This window comes from Aegilops tauschii, chromosome 7 (genome assembly GCF_002575655.3).
Source record: "Aegilops tauschii subsp. strangulata cultivar AL8/78 chromosome 7, Aet v6.0, whole genome shotgun sequence".
NCBI classification, from domain to species: Eukaryota; Viridiplantae; Streptophyta; class Magnoliopsida; order Poales; family Poaceae; genus Aegilops; species Aegilops tauschii.
The window spans coordinates 68810957-68833558 of NC_053041.3; the positions used below are offsets into that span (position 1 = coordinate 68810957).

The 22602-nt window shown below is 42.3% G+C and overlaps 1 pseudogene; it reads right to left on the reverse strand.

Moving 5' to 3' along the window:
* Positions 1–281: 281 nt before the first annotated feature.
* LOC109755029 (eukaryotic initiation factor 4A-like) lies at positions 282–15659 on the reverse strand (annotated as a pseudogene).
* Between the last annotated feature and the right edge of the window lie 6943 nt (positions 15660–22602).

Sequence of the window (22602 nt, forward strand, 5' to 3'; positions counted from 1 at the left end):
AAAAAACAGACATGCGGTCTGTTCATTTTAATGTTTCCAATGCACAAGCCTTCTTGATTTCAAAATAAGTCTCTTTTCACTTTATGTTTCGCAAGAAATACAAGCAAATGGATCCCTAAAAATAACCTCAAAAAAAAAACAAGCAAATGGATCTGGTAACATACCCATCCATCCATAGGCATGGGTTGATCCTCAAACAAGGACAAACTAATTATGCATGATCAACAATTCCTTTAGATCGTCAACTTAGATAGAAATATTATATTTGGTCTGAGTGCATCTTCCAAAGACATCAATTCTCATCAACCTTATCCTCACATTCATTTGCTGACACATGTCCGTAACAAGATATATAAATGGAAAACAACTCTCCAAAGACACATGCATCACCCCAGCAACCAACGAAACAAAAGGCAAATTTGACAAGTGATGAATCACACTTATAATTTCCTGCGCATGGTCAGGATGCAAATTTACACGAAATAACGTGGAACTCTACTGTTAACCATATGTAATACACTAATACTGTCTACTACTCTTGTAGCTCATAGTTAAACCTCACACCACACTTTTCTAATAACTCATCGCTCCTTCACGCCATTCCTTCCACTTATCAATTGACCGGTCGTACCACTACCTCCAAAAGCTCTTGTTGCTCTGAGCAGAGCTGCCAATGCCTCCAGGGAGGAGGTAAGAAGCTCCAAATGAAGAATCGGTCCTTCTATGAGGAGGAGAAGTCAGCCAGTGAGATCAGATGAACCAGCTAGCCAGCCACGTGTGTTCACCGAGAGCTTCAGCTCGGAGATCGCATCGTCAATGTCCTGGAGCACCAAGCAGCAGATTTCCACCAGATTAGCGAGAATATAGACACAATGATTGTGAGTCTTCTGCACTTTGCTCTTATTCATGTGTAGAGAAGCTTGACAACACTTTATTGCAAATCAACAAGCTGGGCATGATGGATGTACTCTAAAACTATTTGTACAAGGATTTTCTTCGTCATTTTATAACAAACTGCTACTGAGTGCTTATTTACACGTTTCAGACTCTACAAACTTGTCATAACTTACTAGGAATGATTGCTGGGACCATCCAGCAATCTACAACAGCTTTCATCAGTTTCACAACCCACACAGAAGATAATATACTAGTGTATCTTAGCTTAGGAAGCTATAACATAGGTATCCATTTGGGACATATAAAACTTTGTTAATAAGGATGTTCACTTTCTGTACACGACATTGCAACAATTCACCTCTGTTGTCAGTTTTCATGAGCCACACAGAACATGCTAGTACTTCATTTAGACTGGGAAAGCTAAAACATACATATCCATTGCGCATGTACTCCCTCGGTAACAAAACGTAAGACATTTTCTATGCCCTATGCAAAACCAAAAAATGTCTTACATTTTGGTACAGAGATTGTATACTTTTATCAATAATAAGGATGCTAATTTGCTGTACATGGCATCACCAGCAGAGAAAAGAACTATGGAACAACCATTTATTCATAGTAGTTGCAAAATTACCAATCAGCCTATGCTTATTTATTTTTATCAAGGCAATCGGTAAAGCTAGAAACTGTAAAGGAGTCCTCACCGATCTCAAGACCGTGCCATGGATGTGCGACCACCGCCCTCCTCGACAGGATCCGTGCTTAACATGGGTTTACAAGCACAATCACACATAGCGCTGAGGTGGCAATCCAGATAGCAACTCAACACAAGTTGCTGCGACTGTAGCTCCTCAGTCTTCGTCCCTCTTAGGAGGGAGGCCACAATTTCTGCAAGGATCCTCCATTGCTTTAGTAGAAACATGACATAATGCAGGGGGGGCGGTCAGTAGGACGCTTGATGGGTGTGCGCTCAAATATGAGTTCGTTCTCAAGGACTGGAAACAAATACAAATTTTCCAAATTACAAGCAGACCAAAATAAACAAAACTGAATGGAACGATGATTCCATCATGAACCAAGATAAGCTAGGCCAAGATGAAGCATAATAGTTCCCTTCTTTATCAATACTACGACTAGAGATACAGGTTCCATCAGGAACCGTTTGATCTATTAAAAGCTTGTCTAAATTGTGTGTAGGCGTCACCTCAAATAGCATGATCAAGACAAATAACAAATTTAACTCCAAGACTTGGGAGAGAAACATGCATGCATAATGGCCTGTTTGGCTGGCTCCCAGGAAAAAGCAGTCCAGCCCAAGCATCACTCCCAGGCATCCGATTTGGGAGGCCTGGGGATGGGGCTGAGATCGCCGCCTGGTAGGCCTCCGACCAAACATGCCCTAATGCTTGAAAAACTCCCATGCACACAGATAGCAATTTACAATTTAGAAATTTATCCATAAATCACACAGATTACGTAATTTCATGATGCTGAATTCAAACAACAAAACTTAAAGCTAATAGCTTACAATTCCAAGATGACAGTAGTAGCATCAGAAGAAGTTTGTACCACCAGTGGTACTGTAGATGGTGTTAAGAGTTGAGAAAGGTGAGCTCGCCAGCATCATTTTGTACTACGAGTGGTACTGTAGATGGCGTCAGAGTTGAGAAAGGTGAGCTCACCAGCATCTCCCACCGCCTCCTGCCTGCGGTCATCTCGTCCTACTCGCCTCACACTGCCGCCCCCATCTTCATCACCCCATTCCACCGCTGCACGCACACAACCACCACCAGCTTAGGGCATAGAAAAGCGCAAAGGAAAACAGAGTAAGCAGAGGAGACAAACCTTCCTCTGGGCCTTGTTCAGCGGCACAAACGCTACACCACACCTTGATTTCATGAATAACTCAAGTGTGGCAACTCTAGGAGAAAATAAATCCAATGTAAATACTCAAAAGAGAAACTAAATCCTCCCTCACAAGGTTTGATGATAATGTGTTAACATCAATCATAAACCAATTGAGAATTATGTGTGTGTAGTAAATCATTGCAGTGACATGGTTCTGTGCATATGAATGTAAGCTAGCTAGACGTATAAGTGAAACTCAATTCGAACTGCTGCATGAGCAGCAACAACTAGAGAATAGGCGACGAGTATGTTCATCGCTGATAATGTATGAACAAACACAAGAGTGCAATTAGCACTCCAGAACAGAACCATGGCATGATTTTACGTATGTTCCACACATACAAGAACACTAGGAATAAAATAATCATGACGCTAATAGCTAAATTAGCGATTCAGAGCTAAATCCACTTAAATGGTGGAACACTAGTTATGAGACCCGAATCACAAATGTTGTCATCACACATCATCACCACAAACCAGAACTCCTGAAATTTACATCATACAATGGTCAGCAAAAGATTTACTATGGCTCAATGGTCGTGCACAGATCAGACGAGAAAGAAGATGAGAGCAACTGAGTAGCTTACCTATGCTGGAGCCGAAGAAGAAGCTGGCACCGAAGGCACACGGGAAGCTGCTCATGCGCCGGCAGAAGCAGAAACAATCTGGTGCCAGCAGTAGGTCAGCCATGCCAACATCTCCAAAGAACAGAGGTGCAATGGTAACAGAAATCTTAAGCTTCTTCAGAACATAGGAAGGTACCCAACAAGATCAACTCGCCAAACATTGACATGTCAGTTTCTTATCAACACCGGAGCAGATTCATCCCAGTCTATCTGCAGGAAGATGCATCAAGCAATGACCATTTCACAGGTAGGTTAAATTAGATCTTCAAGGCTAAAATTAAATGACCTTTTCACAGTTAGGTTGAACGGTCATGTAAAACCATCTCTGCCTGATCATCAGTCACAAAACAAAGCAGGAAAATCAATGACATAGTACCTTCTAGTATAGTGTGTGCATACCAATTCGGCCTCCTTAGAACCATTTTGGCCAAGGCAATAATCTTTACCAAGTGTGAGTTGGCAGTCAAGTAGGCTTGTGGCAGAAGCATCTTTAGTAGCAGCTCCATCAACCACAGGTTTAGGCACCTGGTTCACTTCTTCAGAACCACCATTGGTGAGCATCGTCATGTTCTGACAGTCTGGTCCCAGCAACTGGTCAGCCATGCCGATATCTTTGGTGGTCACACAGATCTTGAGCTTCTTCAGGATGGGAGGGTACCCAACAAGATCGACTTGACAAGCGTTGACATGCCTGTTTCTTAGTGACCCTGGTACAGATTCATCCCAGTCTATCTGCAAGAAGATAGATAAAGCAGGAAAGTCAGACAAGAATCTTAGAGCCAGTAACAATATGAAGAATACTATTCAAAAATAACAATATGAAGGCTCTTGAAATTATAAGATCAACTGGTTTGGGTACTAATCAAGGAATTGATGGAATAGGCAACATAGAACACTTCTCTTGACATGTCATTAACAGTGGAAAACCAAGATCAAATATAGTACCTACTCTGCTCTTATACAATCCTAGAAACAAAGACCTTCATAGCATATCATATCATCATTTATTCTATTTGATCACCATTAACAAGAACCCTCGAGGAGCGATACTCGCAAATGAGACATGATCATTACCAAACTTTACAGCAAGTGAAGTAAAGGATTTGTTCCTTTACTATCAAAGTTCTACAATCTATACAGTAGCACGCCAAGATCCTAAATTATCAAGCCCCAGCAGATAGCATATACAGTAGCTCATCACAATCACATGATTGTGGTGGCCAGAAGACCACCACCACAGTCAACATGACAACAGAACTGGAATCTACATCATTGTCTTGGCGGCCAGCACCACAATTGACCAAGGCTCATCCTAGGGTACAGGGGGAGGAGACCAGGGAGACTGATCACCAGATACATTGTAGCCAAACATGAAGGTTGTGACGCAGCCACTGCCCTCCCATCGGTGTCGGCACCAAAGGGGCACAGCGGTGCCTGTTCGGTCATCACCCCCTCCCATCGGTGTGTTGAGGTGTGGCGGGCACAGCTCAATAGTAGGTCTTGAGGCACACAAGGACTCCAGCAACGAATCTAGGTAGAATCACTTCACTGAAAACAACACACAAAGCACAGCCACAAACATGTTAGGGAAGCTATTTCAAAACAAAAACAAAAACCTGAACTGACAAAGAGGCAGCCACCACTGCCAAGGTTGCAGAATGTTATATTGGCCTCAAAGAATCAACTACGTCTCCCAAAAGAAATTCAAGATTTTTCTTTTACCAAATGACAGAACAAAAGTTGTACTTTTAGCCAAGGATAAATCTTGGATAAATCAAGATTTATCGTGGATGTACTGCCATTGTAGGCGAAGCAAATATTACATACATGGGTCAGTCTGGCTAAGAAGATTCGTTCAATTAGCCAGCCAGTGAGTCAATCTGGCTAGTTATACTAGTGCTTCCTTCCTGCAAACTAATCATCCACCAATGATAGATCAACAGTATGGACTGCACAAACTGCAATCAGGCATAAATTTTTTAAAGCAAGAGAAGAAATCATGCTGGCATGGATTGATGGATGCCACACAAGAAATAAATCATACATGTATTGTATGTGCCAGGTTTGAATCAAAGAGACGAAGGTGGTTTGGATCTGCTCACCTGTGCTGTACGTGCTACCAAATATATCTTCTACTGGCATAACCATATGGTGTTTAACTGTTCACTCCTAACAAATATTATTTTTACCAAATGACAGAACAAAGGTTGTGTAATTTTAGCTAAGGATCAAGCAAGATTTATCGTGGATGTACTGCTACCGCAGACTAAAGAAATATTAGATACATGGGCGGTAGTGCTTCCTTGCTGCAAACTATCACCACCAAACTAAATGAATGGGGTCCACCAATGATAGGTTGCGATCAGGCATCAAACTATTTTTTGAAGCAGGAGAAAAATTCATGCTGGCATGAATGATGGATGGCACAGGACAAATGAATCCTACATGTACTGATGGATGGCGTGGTTTGAATCAATCAATCAAAGAGAAGAACGTGGTTTGGATCTTCTCAACCTGTACTGTACGTGCAGCAAGTAGGCGACCCCGCCTCCTCCTCCTCCTCTCCGGGTGCACAAGCGTGGAGATTTTGAGCGTCCACCTCGAGCACAGCTGCCGTCATCCGCGATAGCCCTTCCTTGGTCACGGCCACACCCTTGACAAGCACATGCTCGCCGGCGGATCTGGTGGATGCGCCTCCTTCCTTCCCTCCCTCCCTCCTGCTCTTGCTCTCGCTCGCCATTCCAAGCGCTAGGGAGGAGGCACGGGCTAAGAGGGGTGTTGGCCTTGCTCCTACACCTCCTCTGGCCGCTAGGAGGGATGTTGATGGCGGCGCCCCCGGAGACCTCCACTGAATTTTAATCTCCTTGCTGCAATTAGCAAATGTCAAAATGTAGTATAGCAACACTGACCAGCCCCTTAATGTGAATGCCCATCTAAAAAATGAAGTAGGTTCATAGACTTATAAAGCAATAGAAATCATCAAAGGAGTGTATATTACAAAACTAGTACATGTAATGTGAGATCAAGAACCCAACACAACACCATCATGAACTTGCGCCCCCCAACTAAAAAAGTTCTTATTAAGATAGACTCTGAATTTTTACAACATCATGAACTTGTACCACGAGTTCAACAACCCTTCCCAACATCATGAACTTGCAACCCTCTATGTTTACATAGGCTCCGAATTTTTCACCCAAGTGAACATAGAAGGTTCATAGGGAGATCAGATAAGCATCAATAACAAAATTGAGACTGTGAGTTCAAGAAACACTACACAAACGACACCATGAACTCTGAACCTGCAACTAAGGTTCTTATAGTGACACACGACACCATCCATCTGTTCAAATTCAGTACTCACGCGCACTGGCGACAACGGGAACCAACTTTATACTGAGCCACTCTCTCATACAAGGATGGAACCGATTGCTTGGAACCGGTTGCTAGTGCTGAACATCAGAGAAAGATATTCCAAACTTAATGTTTTAGTCAACGTTCGTACAGATTACATAGCAAGTAATGCTTCTGGTGTCATAGAATTCTAAAGGCAAAATAATGGGCAGTCTCACTTGGATGTAATCTAAGACAAGTGATTTCAACGGAAAATAAAACTACAGGGAACACTTGATAAGCACCTTTGATTGGGGTTATCCTCCTTGAGGTTTTTCCGTCTTGATGGTCGCAAAAGCGCCCAAGCTCATGGGCACAATCTTCGCTATGTAAGATGGGGCCCACCTTCAGGTTGGCCTGGTGCTGGGCCGAGTTGGCATGGTTGCTTATCACTGTAAAAAGTTCCAACATAGGGTCAAGTGGAGATGCAAGGCAAGCATAGGAACAGAAAAATGAAGTGTACGGACACAACTTAAAGCAGCATAAAGATATATAAGATGCTCCTGTCCTAATAATAACCCTCGTGTAAAACCCACGGACATCATCGACCCATCAAAGTTTACTATACAATACATCTCATAACACAAACAGCAGGGACTCAGCATTAAAAACCCATCGAAGTTTTCTTGATTCTAAGCAGTTGACTCATGAATTCATCCTATCTATTACATCTCATAACACAAACAACACAAAATCAGCCCTACACAATATGCAAGGATATTGTTCTATTTGATAGCTATTAGCAAGTAAGGGATCCTATCAAACAAACATGGATTATTACCAACCCCTGTAGCAACATTAGCATAGAGTAGAAAAAGGGCCTAACTAGCACCAATGGAATTACAAGAGAACAACTTCATTGACAAAAAGATGATTATCGCAAGATTGTGATGGCCGCATAACCACCAACACAAATCCAATAACTATATCATCGGCTCAATGGTTGGCACCACAGTCGCCAACGGCTCGATGGTCGGCACCATCTCAGATCAAGAGAGAGACCAAGGACTCACCTAAAGAAAGGACAAGGCGGCCACCACTGCTGCAGTTGCACATTTGTAGGTCTGCTGGATAAGCTTGGCATATGTGGCGTGTTTCAACTTCCCTCACTCTCAGCCTATGATTTCCCAGGTTATCTCCACCTTGAGCTATCAGACATGGTGTGTATCAACTGCACAACATTTTCAATCGAGAGATAACAAGACCAATTACTTCTGGAAACATGGACAAAGCAGAAATTTCCAATTTGTGTACTACAGCTGGCAAATCATGGCCCAACAAGACCAAATAGCTCAGAACTACCAACTCAATTACAAACAAAATGCATGTTCCGAAATTCCAGACAATGAAATGAGAATCAATTTGTTATATATTTGCAAATAAGCAGATCAGAACCAATCCCTGTTTTTGAGTCGCGCGACTAGTCGACGAGTCGCACTGCCAGGGTTGACTCAAACTCCTCGACTAGTCAAGATTAGTCGACCGGCCAGGCTCGACTCGTCACGAGTCGCTACCCCAGAACGACTCATCGACTCGAAAACCTTGGAACCAATACAAATTTGGGTTCTTGAGCTATATGTGCTCACTAACCTTATACAAATCATTGACTTCCTCAATGACTGTAAATCCTTTTTTATCTTCCCTTCGCAATCAGAAAATCATCGTAATACTCATCTGAAGACAACACTACCCAGCACAACTATATAGATAATAGCCACATACATCATCGCGAGAGACAGAAGTATTCATCATATTGGCTGCGATATATGTATATTGGAGATGTTTTAGAAAGGAAACACGAGTTTACTGGAACCAAAAACTGCTGCATATTCATAGAAATTTGAACATCCACCACCACAGATCCAAACACTGGAATAGTCATCGCCATAGTTGCACATAGCCCAATAGCCAGACTATCTCAGAGAGAGAGAGAGAGAGAGAGAGAGAGAGAGAGAGGAGACCAAGGACTCACTTAAACCGAGGAAGAGCAGCCACCACTGCAGCAGTTGTGGAAGCTAAGGTTGTACTCCCTCCGTTCTAAATTACTTGTCTCAAAAGTGGATAAAAAAAGGATGCATCTACAACTAAAATACATCTAGATACATCCATTTCTGTGACAAGTAATTCCGAACGGAGGGAGTAAAAGGTTAGATGACCTCAAAGAATCAGCTGCATTTTCCGGAGAAAAAAAAAAGGAAGCGGATGAAACAAAACATGATTACAGAAAAAAAAACGAAAGATATAAGTCAGAATACTGGCACCAGCACTGTGCGCTAAACATACATGGATTTATGCCTCATATTATTAACACTTTATTTTAAATAGAGCAGAGGCATCATGTGTACCCTAAGAATATACATCTCAGGTGCTGGATTGTACGGATACATAAAAAAATAGCAAATTAAGCAACTCCCTATTGACACATCATCTTATTCATGGTGATAAAAGGTTATATCCAATAGCACCACTTGCATACAAGAATATACTTAGGATTTTATCCTAGATGATTTCATCCTTATACACAGTATATATGACAAGGTTAGATAACAGCGGAACAACCAAAATGAGGTATAGTACCTACTCTGTTCTTAATACAATCCTACAAAGACCAACCATCATTTTTTTATTCTATATGATAGACGTTAACAATTAAGAGACCTGGGCTAGCAATCCTCGCAGATTATACATGGACCATTACCCAACCCTAGAGCAAGTGCAGTAAAAAGATATGTTCCTTTCATGTCAAGTTGTACACCCAAGACAAATAGCATATATAATACCACGAGGATCTAACCAGCACAAGGGACCACATACCACAGACATCATGACCACCTAACCGAATCCTAAACCATTGGCCTGATGACTGTCATCAGAATCAGCCATCACTCGATGACCGGACCATTTCAGGCAAAGGGAGAGGGAGAAGAGTAGGAACGCACCAAAACAGAGGAAGATGCGGCAACCAACACCACCGTTGCGGTCAAAACATCGTCATCGTGCTGCGGGGTAAGCCGAGGTAGTTGCCAAGGAGAAGGTACCCTGCCAAACCATAGTAGCCCGACATACAAGTTACGGTGCTTTCCACCACCCAAGCAATCTAGGTAGAGGCGCTTACAGATCGGCGGTGCATGATGGGGTAAGCAGGGATTCCAACATTAAATCCCCGGTAGAGCGGTTTACTGAAAGCAACACAAAGCACACGCTGCATTATCAAAAAATTATTCAATTATCTAGGGACGGGATTATTTTTAAATTTTAAGATTGCATGTCTCTTTTACTATACTAAATAAACTACATGAACTTCAAAATGTTCAAGCACTTAACAGGGAAATCATTCGAAAAAAAAAGATATACAAGGTTGGATTCAGGCACTTGTTGATCAAATAAAAATTCATTTAACCATAAACCTTTCAAGTCCTACAGGGAGACAAGCAACAGTGTCGAATGTATCCCATCACGCGTGGACTCCTAAGAATCTGATAAGAGGAAACACAAGATATTGTAACCCAAAATCCTTGACCGATGATTATGCTAAGAGCACCAAGAGGAACTTTTCAAACAAAATTTCACATACACAAATAAAATAGATATGAGCTCGAGAATGCAAGAATAGATAGGCAATAACATAGCTTCGCAACAAAAGGTAAAATACTACATCAGTGTCACTCTATCCCAGCTAGCCCAGGAGATGGCACAACCTACGCACTACAAAAATTTCCGAACATTGCATAATAGAAAAAACAACCGTCCTTAACCACGATTCAAACAGAAACAGACCGTACCACTTCAAAACTGAGAGTTGGGGGAATATTCAACGAAAACAAACTTTATCAATCACCTTACTGCATTCCTAAGATATAACCTAGAGAAGGTCAGCGACATTGGTCGAGAGTTCCTCAATAACCACGTTATAGAACTTCTGAATGTCGAACAACATCCTCTCATCTTCACGGGTGAAAAAGTTGATGGCAACTCCCGAACCGACCACTACGACCAATGTGATGGAGGTAGTTCTCAGGCTGAGTCGGCAGGTCGTAGTTGATGACAAGGGAGACTTGCTGGACATTGATACCACGGGCCAGCAGTTCGGTGGTGATGAGCACACAATAAGATCCAGATCTGAACTCCCTCATGATGATGTCCCTGTGTTCTGGTCCATGTCTCCGTGTGTGGCAGAGGTTGTGTGATCCCTTCCCCTAATCTTGTCAGTGAGCCAATCCACCTTGCGGCAGGTGTTCACAAAGATGACGCTCTGGGTAATAGCCAAGGTCTCTTACAGGTCACACAGTGTATCCAGCTTCCACTCTTCCTTCTCCACATTGACATAGAATTGCTTGATACCCTCAAGGGTAAGCTCATCTCTCTTGACAAAAATCCTCACAGGCTTGTTCATGAACTTGCAGGTAATCTCAAGGGCCTCAGGAGGCATGGTAGCAGAGAATACCCCCAGCCTGAATCTTTGATGGAAGAAGCTGGAAGATATCATACATCTGCAACAGATAAAACACCTGTGAGTTCAAGCTACGCAAACATGATATGGAACAGTTAGTAATTGGTGTACAAATTTGGAGGAAATATAAATTGGTGTATTAATACTCCCTCCAATCCATATTACTTGCCTCAGATTTGTCTAGATACGGATGTATCTAACACTAAAATGTTTCTAGATGCATCCATGTCTAGACAAATCTAAGACAAATAATATGTATCAGAGGAAGTAGTAATTAAGAGATTATCATATAAACAACAAACATTCTACCTTTAGATATATAAATCATAGAGGATAGTATTCATAATGAAGAAGCAACTTGCAGCTATACCACAGAAATACTCTTATATTTGTTTACAGAGGGAGTACTAACTAAAATGTAAATGAACATGTGCACACAGAAGCTTTTTAAGTTTTAACCAACTAGTTTGCCTTCAGTTCTGTAAAAAATTCTAAACTGAAGCATAATAATGACACTGCAGAATTCTAAGTACATGTGTAAGAACTAAGTAAACCTGATCGTTGAAACCATGTGAAAGCATCTCATCAGCTTCATCCAACACAAACATCTTGATATTATATGGGCGGAGGGATTGCCTGTGCAACATATCAAACACGCGAACAGGTGTGCCGACAACAGCTTGCACACCACTGGCAAGAATCCTTTGGTCCTCACGAACAAAGTACCACCAACACATGCATGCACATTGACACCTAAGTAGTCACCAAGAGCACGCATGACCTTCTCAATCTGCTGTGCAAGTTCCCGTGTCGGAGCAAGGACCAATGCCTGGCAGTCAACCAATCCATAGTCAAGCTGCTGCAAGATTCCAGAACAGAAGGTGGTAATCTTTCTTGTTCCAGACTGAGCTTGCTGAATCACATCAAAACCCTTGCAGAAGGAACAATTCCTCTTTGCTGAATGGCTGATGGCTTCTCAAAACCTACAAATGAGTGTTGGTAATTGTAAGATGATGAAACTAATATTGTTGAAGACTGTGAGAGGTACAGAATTTTGCTTCACGTAAAGCAAGAGGACTCGGATGTCCTTACATCACACAGAAAGTAGTTTTCATAAAAAAAACACAATCTGCAAACCAAAATATGCAATCCATTAATAACAAGGCACACGAATGTGTTTGAAATGAGATGCACACAATAAAAGATGTGTGTCTCATGGCAATTCCCAAAGTGTAACTGCAGCAATGCTACTATCAAGGGCGATGGAATATGAGACTGCCATCTGGTGAAGGAAACCCGAGGGGAACCTCAACATCAGGAGGCTCACTTTGTGATGTTTGTTTAGGAATATACAGACATGGAAAGTTTGCTCCAAGTCAATCAAGAGGACTCGGATGTCCTCCCATCACATAGAAAGTAGTTTTTACACATAAAATAAGCATAATGTGCAAACCGAAACATGCAACCCATTAACAACAAAGCATAAGAATGTGTTTGAAATGAAAGGTACATAATAAAAGATGTGCGTCTCATGGCAATTCCAAATTTGAACTGCAGCAATGCTTTGATCAAGGGAGATGGAAAATGAGACCGCCATCTGGTGGAGGAAACCCTAGGGGGACCTCAACATCAGGAGGCTAACTTTGTGACGTTTGCTTAGAAATATACAGATATAGAAAGTTTGCTCCGCATAAAACAGGAAGACTCAAATGGGACTCCTCCCAACACAAAGAAAAAGATTTATACAGAAGAAATGCAGCTTGTGTAGAACAAAACATGAAATCCAAAATGCTAGCAAGAACAGATGTTTCCCAAAGTTTAAATGCAGTAGCGCTGGTATCAAGGGTGACCATAAACTTGTCCATATTAATGGAAATTATATAATCGTTTCAATTAACTGAAACCGTAAACTAACCAATCAATCTAGTCTATCATGTTCTAGTTCGAGTGATAAATCCGTATTCCACAATGATGAGCAATTGCACAGGACAAACAGAGCAAAAGGTCATTAGAGGCAATGTGAACTGACTGATAGTCATCATGCTGCAGAGGAAGCCAAGGTAGTGGACAAGGAAGAGGTATCCTGCCAAGCCATAATAGCCCAACATAGAGGTTACAACGCTTTCCACCACCGACCCTGTCGGTAAGCACCCAACCAATCTAGGTAGAGGTGCTTGCAGATCCGAGGAGCATGTTGGGGCGTGCATGGATTCGAACATTAAAACCAGGTAGAGCCGCTCACTGAAAACAACACGTAAATCACATGCCGCAATAAGTTGACATGAATCACAAAACTATGTAAGCACACATGCATGCTAGTATGACATCAATCACTGTACCAAGTTAATCTGCTAAAGTTTGGTTAATAAACAAATAGGATTATGGCAGAATGTTGCATCTTCCAAATGGAGATGCTTTGCTTTTGGAGCTAGCACTTAGAAAATATGGAATTAGTCCAGATTTCCAAAAGATGGGTTAGTCTAAAGAATTAGTCAAGTGAAAAGTAGAAGATCAAGTAACAGTAAATGATCAAGAAGCAGTCGAGGATTAGAGCAACAACCAGATCATATAGCAATGCCAACGAGTAAGGGCAGAAATAAAGAGGCCAGTGGGATTGAGACAGCAGGGACGCGATGGCGAACTCTATCCTGGCAGGGTCGCAGATAAGTTTAGAAATCTGCGTTCAAAAACTGAAATTCAAAGTAAACAGTGGAGCCATTGCTGTTTGAGGAACGAAGGAGGGGAAATAAAGTGATTTTCAGGTACAATTTTTTTTCTTTTGGTATTTGAGGTACTAAAAACAGTGACAATAGTAGATAAAATCATACACAAAATTAGCACCTCATGGCTACATCCACTAAAACGGTGAGACTAATTATAAAAAGATCACGAGAAGCACAAATATAGGGATCACGAGACATCACAGATCTGTAGGAAGATATGTATTCACCATGTTGAAGCTTCACGATATCTTTCTTGTGGTCAATGATTTCAAGGCAGCCATCTGGATGGAAACGCCCTATGTCACCAGGATAAAACTGTTGTAGACCTCTTTCATCATCCTTCACAAGATATATAAGGCATGTGTCAGATCAGTTATTGTGAAAGTGAAGCCATTACTCATTAGTAACAATGCATGATTTGGTGTGTGAACAGATCAGTAACAAGTTGACAACGTACCTTATAGACTTTGCTTGTTTTAGCTTCATTCCTGAAATGGTATTTAGTTACATTGGGACCTCCGATGACTATCTCCCCCCTAAGGGATTGGTAAATCCTTTGTTAACCTTCAGCCCAGTCAATCACCTGAAAAGTATAGTTGACTATGTTAAGAATTGTGAGGTCATCCCAATTAAGTACCAATGCATCTGAGATTTTCATCTTACAGAGAACATTTGCATGAAGGAGAGCACTTCTAGAAAAGTGCAACACTTGGAAAAATGCAGTATTTGCATGCAGGAGATCATAACAGATCAAGAATTTCACAGGAAGTCATTTATCCAGTGGTTAGCAAGTGTTACAGAAATTTTTCATTTTTACAAATTATGGGTGTGTAAGTGGGACTTGTATAGACAGTTTCATGCCGAATTGTTACCACGGCTCGATGGCAATTTCCATCAATTAATATAAGACAGATAAAGCTCAATTTATAATAGAGAAAACAGGCATGGGAAGGCTCGGTTGCAATGATGATACATATGGGCAAAAACAAAGCAGTTGACACAAATCTGGAGCAACCAAGCCTCTTGTTACTTGTAGCAATACAAACACACTTGTAGGAGACGGCCCAAGCAAATTACAGCTTATTTACTTAGCAATTCAAAGTAAACAGAGAATCCATTGCTGTTTGAGAACCAAGGGGGAAAATAAAGTCATTTCAGTTGTGAATTTCTTTTCTTTTTAGTATTTGAGGTACTAAAAACAGTGACACTGCTAGATAAAATCATAGCCAACATTACCAACTCAGGGATAAAACGAAGACACTACTTATTATAAGACAATCACGAGAAGCACAAATATAGGCATCACGAGACATCCCAGATCAAGAATTCACAGATCTGTAGGAGGATATGTATTCACCATGTTGAAGCTTCACGATATCTTTCTTGCGGTCAATGATTTCAAGGAAGCCATCTGGACGGAAACATCCTATGTCCCCAGAATAGAACCGTCGTAGACCCCTTTCATCATCCTTCAGAAGATAAATAAGGCATGTGTCAGATCAGTTATTGTGAAGGAGAAGCCATTGCTCATTAGAACGGATGCATGATTTGGTGCGCGAACAGATCATTCACAAGTTGACAACATACCTTATACACTTCATTTGTTTTAGATTCATTCTTGAAATGGTCTTTAGTTACATGACTATCTCCCCACAGAGGCATCGGTGAATCCTTTGTCAAGTACAGTATCCCCTTCAGCCCAGTCAATCAACTGAGAAAATAAAGTTGACATTATGTTAAGAATTGTGAGGTAATCTCAATGAAGTACCCATTGCATCTAGAATTTTTCATCTAACATAGACATTTGCGTGAAGGAGAGCATTCATAGAAAAATGCAACACTTGGAAAAACACAATCTTGCATGCAGGAGACCATAACAGGTGAAGAATTTCACAGAAAGCAATTTACCCATTGGCTATTGCTGCCGCATCAAATTGTTTCTTCATGAAGTCCAGAAAGCACACTTGATCAATTTTGCCATCATCCTCAAGAAGCATATCATACCTTGAAGCAGAGTCTTCAAAAAAGGATATCACTGAAGCTATTCTGTAGTTCCATCCGGACAATGTTGAAAAGCATTCCACTAGCTCATCGACACATAAGTCCATGAAAATTTCCTGAAGATCCTCAGTGATGTCCATGTTAGACCTGCTCCAAATAGCAAGATATCTCTTAACAAATGCTGCCAATGTGCTCATTCAAATCCTTCGAGTTTTGAAGGAAACAAGTGCAAACTCCAATAATAGCAGCATTTGGGGAAGCACAAGTGAGTTATGCATTTCAAACACGCCAAAACCCACAGTAAAGCACCGACCGTCTTGGTCTTCCCAGTGCCTGGTGGACCCCATATAAGCTTCATGCGGTTCACATGCCCGCATCGTCAGCCAAGATGACAGATTCTATAGCAAGTTATACAGATTCTATAGCAAGTTATAGGATCTTGTGATCGATTAAGCTTCACCGACTGTAGTTGCTCTATGTAAGAAGCCAAACAGCTCCCTTTCATGTTTAGCACACATACAGCAAACATCCTCGCCCTGCAACAGAGCCAACAAAGAGGAGCCCAAAAAGTTAGGCCCCAAACCAATTTATAATGGTGACGAAAATAGCAAGTAATAAATCTAAAATGTGAATATCCATGTCATATTACCAGAATTATGGAGGCTAAGAGCACATGGTTACTGGGAAATTAATTTTCACTCATGTGTATCGAAGGTAAGTGCTTTCCATATCCGTATGTTTGCGGTGATGTTATTTAGAAATATTGCATGCTTGAGTTTGTTTAAATGTTCTTCCAAACCAATATTCTTTGCAACTTCGACTCTGATGCCCTTCTGGTACTCATCATCCATAGAAAAATCAGCATCATCATTGTCCCCAAAGCCCACGTCCATAAAGTATGATCCTGGTTTTCCTCCTACCTCCATGGAAAGTGTTTTCGACAAGGATGCTTCACTGATGAGTTCAAGGCATGAGCACAGATCTGGCCATGTTTCTTCAATCAGAGGCACACGATACGATGTGAGATAGTGATCAAGTGACTTGAAGTTGCAGGGAGTAGTCTCAATCTAAACACAAAAGAGGTCATAGATGAAATATGGTTATGGGTGGCAAAAGATTCTCAAGCAGCTCCTTGAGAACAAGAACATCATGTAATTAATGTTAACAAAATAGCTATCTGGTCAATTTCATCTACTGCAAGAGCAAGCAAGGTTCAATACAGGGCTTAAGTTGTTCATATCAACCAGGGGGCAGCCCGGTGCATGTAGCTCCCGCTTGCGCAGGGTCCGGGAAAGGGTCCGACCACTTTGGGTCTATTGTACGCAGCCCTTCCCTACATTTCTGCAAGAGGCTGTTTCCAGGACTTGAACCCGTGACCTCATGGTCACAAGGCAGCAGCTTTACCACTGCGCCAAGGCTCCCCTTCTTGTTCATATCAACCAGACATGATATTTTCATAGCAAAACAATTTATAGTTTCTACCACCAGATTGTACAGCATCACAACATGTACAAGGCATCGAACAACAACGCGCTAAATGTGATTAATAAAAAAATCATGAGATTTAAGCACATCAGAAACATGCGCGCATATGCATGCATACGCTTTGAAGGTCCAGGGACCATACATACGCACAGGTTTGAAAAAATAAAAAAAGGCTCAAGCTTGCAACAAAGACTAGAAATTGCAGGGAATAGTATCAACCTAAACACAAAAGAGGTCATAGATGAAATATGGTTCAAAAAAGGGCAGCCAGGTGCATGTAGCCCCCTCTTGTGCAGGGTCCGGGGAAGGGTCCGACCGCTTTGGGTCTATTGTATGCAGCCTTTCCCTACATTTCTGTAAGAGGCTGTTTCCAGGACTTGAACCCGTGACCTCATGGTCACAAGGCAGCAGCTTTACCACTGCGCCAAGGCTCCCCTAAGATGAAATATGGTTATAGGTAGCAAAAGATTCTCCAACAGTCCTTAAGCACACGAATGGCATATGCAATTAATGCTAACAAAATACTCCCTCCGTCCTGAATTAGTAACCTGATCAATTTCATCCATTGCAAGAGCGGTCAAGGTTCAATACAGTGCTTAAGCTGCTCATATCAACCATAGACATAATTTTCCATAGCAAAACATTTCATAGTTTCTGCCACCAGATTGTACAGCATGCAACATGTATCTTTCTCATTAGGTACATATATGACTCACACACCTATCATCTCCTAACAGCCCTTTAAAACTTACACCACGTATTATCTAATGTTTTTTAGCATGAGACGGGCTAGATGATGCTACAGCCAACTACATCACTTCATAAATGGTGGTACATAATGGGCATAGTAAATCAGTGTGTCATCCTTCTCAAAAGCAATGGACACCTCGATAACATAAAAATTATATGTAACATCTAGTTAGCCGAATCAGCACATATGTCACTAACAGCAAAATGTAATTCCCTGAAAATACACATGTGCCAACAATTTCATCTACTGCAAGAAGAAGCAAGGATCAATATAGGGCTTAAGCTACTCATATCACAAGGAGGCAAAACAACATATAATTTCTGCCACCAAATTCAAATTGTACAACATCACAAGATGTAGTACCAGCAAAAGCCAGGACCGTGTTTCTCTTTGCCAAATAAATCAACATTACACCACAAACTAAACATGTTAGAAAATTTACCAAAGTCAGCAGGCAGATTGCTTTGAGCTCAGCTTATTGAACATCAAGCTTAAGCTTATTCCACCTACTATTGGGTAAATACATACAAATGTGCTAGCGGTAAAACCCTGAACCCAATTAATATTTTTGCTAATAAAATAAGCATTATAAACTGGACTTGGAGAAGTCGGCAGGTAAGGAGAACAGTCACTATTGAGCAGGAAAAGATCGCCATGCCGTGCCTACAGCAGCTAAATGACACTTTCTTTTTCGTTTTGCGGGATAGCTAAACCACAACATATTGGTGTGTCAAATTCTAGGAAAACCATTGTCGCATGTCAACGTTGGTTAAGTGACGACATCCTACAATAACTGATGGAATCCCTGCAAGCAGTTTCGCCAATATGGCTCCACATCAGCAGATGCATCCTAGCAAGGACCTTTTCTGTTGATAACAATGTGGTGAAAGTTTCAGTATTTTCAGGCATAATGCAGCGGAGCAATCAAATTGGACATCAATTCGGGAGGAAGAACTACCTAGACGAGGTTCATGGCGCCGGCACCAGGGTCGGGGCAGCGGGGGAGCGGCGTCCCTGTACGTTCTGTGGTGCACCTGCGCGCGTGAGGAGGGAACCATGTCAGGGAGCGGCCAAATCGAAATGGATAGAGGGGGAGAGAGAGAGAGATGCGGGGAGGATTGAGGAGCACCAGACCTTCCATGGCTGTGGGGTCGGAGCTCCATGGCGGCGTCCAAGGAGTGAAGAAGCGCACGGAGGAAGGACCTCCTTTGCTGGTGCGTTGTAGTGGAAAAGGGGCCCGAGTTGATGGACGCCGGGAGCAGAGGAGGCGGTTGTGGGAATGGAGCTCCAGCCTCCAGTTCGTAGAAGCCCTCGACGTCCGTGGCGGATCTGGTGCGCCATGGCCATGGCCGCTGCCTGGGCTGCTCGCTCGATCTCCCTCCCTCTTTGATCTCTTCTGATGATGGGAGGGGGGAGGGGGAGAGCCGAGGCCATGGCCGGCGGCGGCGGCGAGGTCTGGAGAGTCGGGGCGGTGGGTGGCGGCGGCGCTCAGAGTCTGAGGTATGGAACTTGGTGGATGACGGGCTGGGAGTGGGAGTGGGAGGGGTGTGTTGGAGTCTGCTGCTGCGTTGATGAAAATTAAGGCCACGCATTGATTTGGGTTGATTCATTCATTCTTTGTGATTGGCCAATTGGCATGTCACGCGGATTGATTCCATGTCAAGTCGATCACATCCATACGTTTTAATCGGACGGATGCCACGAAAGTGATAGCTTTGTCACTCAAACAAAATAATAAACTAAATCATGTGTTTCAATTGGTCAATCCCGCCTTCCCGCGGATCGATCCCTCCCCTTGAGTCGATCCCAGCCGTCCGACCACATCCGACGGCACGTAGATCGCATCTTAGTAGATTTTCTTTTCCCACCATCTGGGACTCACTTGCCAAGGGTTAATTACATATCTACGTGCTAGAATGAGTGATGAACTTGTGTATATAGTGCGCTCGTGATTACTTGTTTGGTTAGGTTGAGTCGGATAATACAATTGGGTGCTTCTCTATCTGCTTTTTTTCTTCTTCTCATATGACGAATTAATCGAGTCTGAAGAATATATTTTTGCACTCACACAAATTTCTACATTTATGAAACTAGTGAAGACATGTGTATCCACAAACTTAACGCTCACGACCGTTCTTTGCGCGGTTGGATCCGGTAGTAGCGACCGTCCTTTTTCTCATGAACCATCGGTTTGGCCGACAAGCATCGAGGAGGTGGCATAATGTGGTGCTACTCAGGGAGAGGCGGCGAGTTTGGGACCCATAATGTTGAATATTTTTGGTTGGGCTACTAGAACAAGCTGACTTCTAGAATAAGATGGGTAAGAGACAGCTTATTCTAGAAGCCCCAAAAAGGCACCAAAAGAACTGGCCAATTGAATATTGAGATGCAACGTACTTTGCCTTTAGCCAACACACATGTGCTTTTGTAGCAGTTAGCACTCTTTTGTTGCGAAAATTATCCAGATATATTATCAAAATTTATTGGAAGTACACAGCACTTCAAACATCATAAAAATTACATTGAGATTCTTAGACCACCGAACGACCATTTATCTCCGTCAGAACGAGTAGTCGACGCGTCGCTATCCACTCCCCTACCAAAGCCTGCTTGACCTTGGCAATGACAGTTGGGAAGTCTTCGTGCACGTGCCCCTAAAGACCAGTGCCCTGGAGCCGCAGTCGCCGCCGTTGAACTCTTGGATAGATTTCAAGCACCTAAGACAAAATCTCACCACGTGAATAGAAACCCTAACCTCACCGCCCCAAAGAGACGACATGAATCTACGCCGAAGGTCCGTCGACTACATTCACATGAAATTAAAGAGTTAGCAACGTACGTTCAAATTGAGCGAACTTATAGTGGTAGCTAAATAGAGTAGCAGTGTAAGTTGAGCGTGTGTGCACTGGACATGCATGAGGACGCGCAGTGTAATTGTCTCTCTTTTCAAGCCTCCTCCAAAATCGCACCGAGTAAGGCTAGAGTCACCGACAAGTTTTATGGATTCCATGGATCGATGTTAGGCAGCATTTTTATTGGATATTAGGGAGGGAGGAGGGGGCCCACCCTCATGAGTGTGTGTGTGTGTGTTTGTTAGGGTGGGAATTAGTGTGAAGGGTTCCCTAAAAATGTTGGTCCGTTACTATCTATAATAGGTACTAGTAAAAGAGCCCGTGCGTTGCAACGGGAGAGAAAATAACACCCCAGCAACCATGACTCAAGACCCTAATAGGTTCACGTCCTTTATTTTCACATGACATCACATTTGTGTTGCCGACGAAGACCTCAGTGCTCACACAACGAAAACGCGTTTGAATGTAGTCAGTCCTAATGCGTCACTCGCTCGAAATAAGATTAGGGATATATTATTTTCCCCTGCGAGGTTTCTCAGAGGTGTGCATGCGTGGTTATTGATGTTTTCTTTCTTCTCAATATGTTTTCATTAATGGGTGTTTATTTGCAATTCAGAGAGATGCCGGTACGAAAGAAAAACAGACCGTGCACTATAGATTAAGTTTGCACAAAAATAATATTTTAGAAACATTTAACAGCTAGAAATAATATCATACTTAGATTCTAGTACACATTTTTCTAATTAAACTTCATATATAATATGTTAAAATCGAAGTTACGGTTTAAAAGATATGGATAATACAGCAGGGTTTGACTCCTCAGAACACATCTCTTGTTCCAAAAAAGAAGCTAGCTTTGCCAGCAAAACAATGAAAATGAGAATGAAACGGAAATGGCCTGGTGCATGCATGCTGACCAAATCATATTGTTCTCTCTTTATTCTGGCCTAGCTGAAAGAAAAAGAATGCATGGATCCTTTGAGATGGATGAGAGTAATGAATACTAACATGGATCATTTGGGTCGTATACATTTTTGGGCGTAGCAACTCCCAAAGCATGCTCGCATCGGGAGAGTTGGGTGGCGGCGCGGGCGCGGATGCGGAATGAATCGGGAGGTGGGGTGGGGGATTGGATTCGTTTGGGTAGGGATTCTCTCTCTCTCTCTCTCTCTCCCTCTCTCTCTCTCTCTCTCTCTCGTTTGGGCAGTGACCTGATTCTGTGCATATGAGTGTAAGCTAGCTAGACGTATAAGAGAAACTTCATTCGAACTGCTGCATGAGCAGCAACAACTAGAGAATAGGCGACGAGTATGTTGATCGCTGATCCAAGCAGCCTCTTTGTCGCCGGGCAACATTCGCGCACCACATGGCAGCCAGGTCAGGTTTGGATGCACTCGTGAGGTACGTCACGTTGTACAGCTTGTGTGTTTCCGAAAGAGAGACAAGTTTCAAAAAATGAAAAAGAAAAAGGTACTACGTCACGTTGTTGTGCAAAATGGATTGGTCGCCTAGCTTG